General features: G+C 42.1%; 1 pseudogene; it reads left to right on the top strand.

The window, feature by feature from the left end:
• Nucleotides 1-344: 344 nt before the first annotated feature.
• Nucleotides 345-1105, top strand: LOC132491312 (gamma-secretase subunit APH-1B-like; annotated as a pseudogene).
• The last annotated feature ends 4610 nt before the right edge of the window (nt 1106-5715 follow it).

Raw genomic sequence — 5715 nt, 5'->3', positions numbered from 1 at the left:
AGATCCCACATTTCGCGGAGCTGCTGGGCCCGTGAGCCATGGCCGCTGGGCCTGCGCGTCCGGAGCCTGTGCTCCGCAACGGGAGAGGCCACAACAGTGAGAGGCCCGCGTACCGCATTAAAAAAAAAAAAAAAATAGTGCTGCTTCTCTCTCCTCAGGCTTTATACCCTCATCCTCTCTCCTTTTCAAAACCTGTTCTTGGAAACTATTGAGACACATAATATCCCAAAGTATTTAAGGGTGACAGTAATTAAAAGGTCTGAATGCCGAGACCATCTGCCTTAACATGGCTTAATTAAGAATATACATCAGCTGAGGGCCCCGGACCGGCTTCCGCGGTTGCCATGACGGCGGCCGTGTTCTTGGCTGCGCCTTCCTTACCTTTGCGCCTGCGCTCGCCCTCTGCATTTTCACCATCGCCACCGCCATTGCGCATCATCTTCCCCGTCATTGGAGCTTCCTTCAGGTTGGTGTCTCTGCTGCTTTACTCCCTTGTTTGGTTCATGGTAGCAACCATTGCTGACGACAAAGATGGACCAATACAGAAATATCTGCTGATCTTTGGAGTGTTAGTCTCAGTCCTTATCCAAGAAATGTGCCGTTTTGCATATTATAAACTTTTTTTTAAAAGCCCGTTTGGGCTTGAAGAGTATAAACCCAGGGGAGATAGCACCTTCTATGCGATTAATGGCTTATGTTTCTGGTTTGGGCTTTGGAATCACGAGTGGAGTCTTTTCCTTTGTAAATACCCTGTCTGACTCTTTGGGTCCGGGCACGGTGGGCATTCATGGAGACCCTACCCAGTGCTTCCTAAATTCAGCTTCCATGACGCTGGTGGTCATATAGCTGCACGTGTTCTGGGACACTGTGTGTTTGGATGCCTGTGAGAAGAAAAATGGTACGCCCTCCTTGTAGTTCTTCTCCCCTATCTGCTGGTGTCAGCCCTGAGCTTCGTAAATCCTCGTTATGGATTAAAGCTGGTGTCGGCATACATCATCCTGGTGCTCACGGGCGTCTGGACATTCTTTATTTCTGCAGGATCCTGAAACTCTGCCTTCTCTGCCAAGACTAGGACTCCCTCCTCTTCAAGCAGTGCTCCAGATAACCTCCAAGGACCGGCGCTTCTGAAACAGTAAGCGGAGCCTTTAGAAGAAGCGCAACTGTGTCTTCTTCTAAAAGTACATTTTCCTGGTGAAATTTAGAATAAACAGTACTATCTAGATACGATATGGCTTTCATGCAACGGCTTTCTGAAAGGGATACATCAGTGGTGTGCAGCCTGGCTGCAAGTTGGAATCACCTGGGAAAACATAACGACAAATGTTCTGGGCTCCACCCTCCAGATTTAATTGGTCTGGTCATTTGGTAATTTTTTTTAAAGCTTCTTCGATAAAACTCCGATGTGCAGCCAGGTTGAGAACTCTCCACGTCCAAATAGGAACTTTCTGAGAACACCATAAGTAAATAAGAATGAGATGTTTAGCTATCTCCTGACTCAGTTTGTGTTGAGCAAGTAACTTGCTGAATGTCAAATAGAAGTCCTAGTTGGCCTTTGTCTTTTTAGGTTCTGAAGTCACAAAAGGCTAAAGGGCTGTCATCTCTGTGAACTGTTTTCTCGTACTTCACTAGTACTGTTTTATGAGAACATGGTAGGCTGTGCTTCTAACTACAATAATAAATTGCACCGACTATGATAATTTAACCGAAGTAAGTAAGCTTTTTATTATTAAGCTGTATTTTCTATAGTTTTCCTTTCTCGATTTTGCTTTTTTGAGGCATTACATTGTTTTTGAGCATAGATTTCAGTTTCTTTAACTAAAAACCAATTATTTCTGACTTCCTGGGAAGATATTATACAACCAAGAATTTTTGTGCATCTTCTGTAAGTCTTTCCTGGGTCTGCCCCAAAGCAGTGTTTACTCACTGAGTGCTAGTTGCATCTCTGAGCAGCTCTGCAGGTGGCTGAGTGAAGTACCCTGGGACAGGCTTCACTGGAGCTGGTGGAAGTTTACTGAAAGCAGGAGGAAAGCAAGCCAATAGGGTGGTGTTGCCACTTTGAGTTTGCTCCGGTAATACTGACTAGTGCTTCTGCCCAAATAGTATAGTGGAAAATTGAAAATACGTCTTAAACTGCCATGTTCATGCTTTTACATAATCCATGTAATCTTTAGATCCAGTAAATGTCTCTGGGTTTTGGTAGCAGATAAAGCGTTCATTTTATAGGAATATCTAAGATGTTTTTTCATCCTCCAGACAACATTTTGGATTTCTTTATAAAAAGGAATTGTGCCTTTTCTAATTAGAAGTTGTTCCAAGTTGATGGTTTTTAGGGAGCTGATGATGTGAAATGGAAATTCCCTATACATTAAAGTGAGAACTTAAGTGAATCGCACATGTGCAGTAGAACAGCCCAAAGAAATAGAAGCAGCAATGAGAGGGCTCACCAGTGACATAAGGGGCAGAAGAAATTTGACAATACTGTGGTGGGGAAGAATAATGGACATGTTTAAAATGGATGTGGCCAGTATTTTGGGCTAGACGCACATCTTTCCATGGACCAGAACCTGTGATGCAAACTAGACCTTTATCAATGAAATCCCCTCTCATGTTTAAATTACTCGAATTTCTCAATCTAGGGGTTCAGGAGGAGTAGGGTTTCTAGCAAGACTGTAAACGGTCCCATAAGCAATTATAGTTATTCCCCTAAAGTTTATTTCAGCACTAATACCAATGCTACCTCTGGGGTATGCAATTTTCCACTTTTATACAAGATTTTCTTTAGACTAGGTGAGTCATACAAGCGTCCAGGACATGGAGACTGAACAGTAAATTTACTTTGTAGAGCTGAGGGGAACAAGATACCCACTGAACTGGGGTTCATTCCTATTGGAGCGAGGTGTTCTTTAATAAACAGAATAAGAAAAATGTAGAGTTGGTTTATTGCTGTTGACTTACAAATCTCTTAAGTGTATAGTGTGATAAAATATTTGTGGATCTGCAAAGTCTAGAAAAATCTGAGAATATTAATATTACTCCTGCTTGAGCTCTGAGGATGTCCTTGGTGCATTAGTAGTTTAATATTAAGTAAAGAATCTGGGATATTGGGAAATCTCATTTATAAAAACATCTTGGGCAAGAAGAAAATTTTCTTTGCTGGTGAGACTATTGGCTTAGTTCCGGAAATTATTTGATAATCCTTGATTACCTGGGAATAGAGAAATCTTGTAATCCTTATTTCTCTCGCGAGCGTGGCCGTAGTCAGCTTAGGCACTATTGCTGCAAACAGTCCTGCTTTGCCTGTGCCAAGGAAGACCGGGGGAGAGTAGTCTTCCTCTGTTGCTGTGGATATATTGAGATGTGCTTTTTTAATTTTAATTTTTATTTTTGGCATTTGTTATCTGTGATGAGCTTTCCATGCCCTGATGCTGTTTGGAGAGGAGGTGGTGGTGGTAATCTTGTATGTTCTCCTCTACACAGGGCTTTCTCAGTTTGGAGGGAAATGTGGCTATATTCCAAGCTGACCTTGGAATGTGAATGTCATTGCAGCCCTTGACTATGTTGCCACAGGAATAATAGAGATTGATTTTGGATCCCTAATAAATTTGTATTTTAACCCATGTGAATTAGTAGTTGTAACTGGAGAAGTTTTGTTACCCTTGATCCTGGCCTGCCTGACTGGCAATTTAGTAGTAGCAGCCTCTTTTAGAGCATCTTCATGAAAACATGGCTAAAAGGAATAAATGGTATTTGCAGACTCTATAGAAAGTGGCTTTTGTTCCCAATGTTTTATTTTTGTTCTCAAGCACATTTCAGTATTTGCTCAGAGTGGAAGATACACCTCAAAAGTGCTAGATGTTCATATCCGTAGAGTTGGTGTGGTACAAGCAGTCATGATAGAATCTGCCTTCTACCTGGTATTCTTCCCACTTGCCTCAAACTAGCCCCAAGACAGGGACTGGCAGTTAGAGTGGGCCTGATGTCTCCAGGGAAACCAAGGCTCCACCATTCCTAACTCCAGGTAGACAAAGAAGATGTCACAAGAAAACTATTTTAAAGTTCTTTGCTTAGTGCACTTTGTTTATGATTGCAATGTTCATATTGTATTTCTCATTTAATAAGACTTCATTCCATTAAATTTAGTGTTTAGAGGGGTGGGCACTGTCTTTATGGACAATATGTAGCATTTCATATAAGTTATACTGTTATGTCATATATACCTTGCAATATCAGACCTTGTATTCAATACACAATGCAATAAACTCTTTCCAGACCTGTATTTTTCAGCGAACAATAAAAAGATTGTTTGTCACTTAAAAAAAAAAAAAGAGGGCTTCCCTGGTGGCGCAGTGGCTAATGCAGGGTACACGGGTTCGAGCCCTGGTCTGGGAGGATCCCACATGCCACAGAGCAACTAGGCCCATGAGCCACAACTACTGAGCCTGCGCGTCTGGAGCCTGTGCTCTGCAACAAGAAAGGCCGCAATAGTGAGAGGCCCACACACCGCAATGAAGAGTGGCCCCTGCTTGCCACAACTAGAGAAAGCCCTCGCACAGAAACGAAGACCCAACACAGCAAAAATAAATTAATTAATTAATAAACTCCTACCCCCAACATCTTAAAAAAAAAAAAAAAGATTATAGATCAGCTATGTCAACATGAATTAGTTGTTTGTTCCAGGAAACTTTGCCTGGGAAAGATAAAGCTATAAACCAATTAAAAAAGAAAAAACTTCACTGTTTGCTTCAGGAAATTCCCACAGATAATTAACAGAGACAAGAGTCTGCTCACCTTGGCAAACACTTGCTTATCATACCAGGTTTACTCATGGGTTGTTTCAAGACCCTTGTGTCACAGAGTCGACCAGTCCTATTATATCACAGACTTTGCCCAATCCAGATCATCTCTTCATCTTGAAAGACCTACCTCAAACCACTTTGAGCTCAGACCCCAAAGCCCTAAAATTAGACCATTTCTGACTTCCACTTTCTGAGACACTGCTGGGATTGGTAAGGTGGTGGTCTCCCTTACTATAGTGAGCTAATACATTTAGCTTTCCTTTATTCAGAGGTTGATGATTTGGGGAGAAGTCCAACAGTACTACCTGTAAGAGGATGTAACCTACATTTCTCTAGGTCACTGCATCCCGGGAATAAAACTTACAAGTAATATTCCTCTGATAAACTAATGGCAAAGACAGAAATCAAATATGCCCATCTAGTCATGCTTGAGGAACCTCAAGTTCTCCAAAACTGCCCACCTATTTCTAAAAGACCTATGGGTCTTGTACATGTGAAGTACATGGGTCTTGACATGTACTCGTGAACAAATCTCAGTATACACTCACTGCTGAGGCTTCTGCTGCATTCAAACTTAATAAAAGGAAATGGCACTATAGTTGTAACCCATTATTGAGTCTCTCCTTTGGTTGTGGAAACTATTGGCCTCCCCTAAAATCACTGTTTCTGCTGCCCACCACTTAGATCATTGCTGTTTTAGTCTTCTGAAGTTGATCATGGGTCTAAAGCTAGCCCAAATCAGTGCTGCTCGTATCAGTGCCTCCAGGGCTGAAGTTGGTGGGGATTCATGGTGAGGGATGCTTCTCAAACCACAAGGTTACACTGTGTAAGCCACTACCTGCTCCACATATGTGTATGACCAGTGGGAGGCCACATATCACATTACTGAGGAGCATTTGGACAATTGGGGAAATAAGCA

Source organism: Mesoplodon densirostris, chromosome 5 (genome assembly GCF_025265405.1).
Source record: "Mesoplodon densirostris isolate mMesDen1 chromosome 5, mMesDen1 primary haplotype, whole genome shotgun sequence".
In the NCBI taxonomy this organism is placed as follows: Eukaryota; Metazoa; Chordata; class Mammalia; order Artiodactyla; family Ziphiidae; genus Mesoplodon; species Mesoplodon densirostris.
The sequence above is the reverse complement of the archived record's forward strand: the minus strand, read 5'-3'. Positions and strand labels throughout refer to the sequence as shown.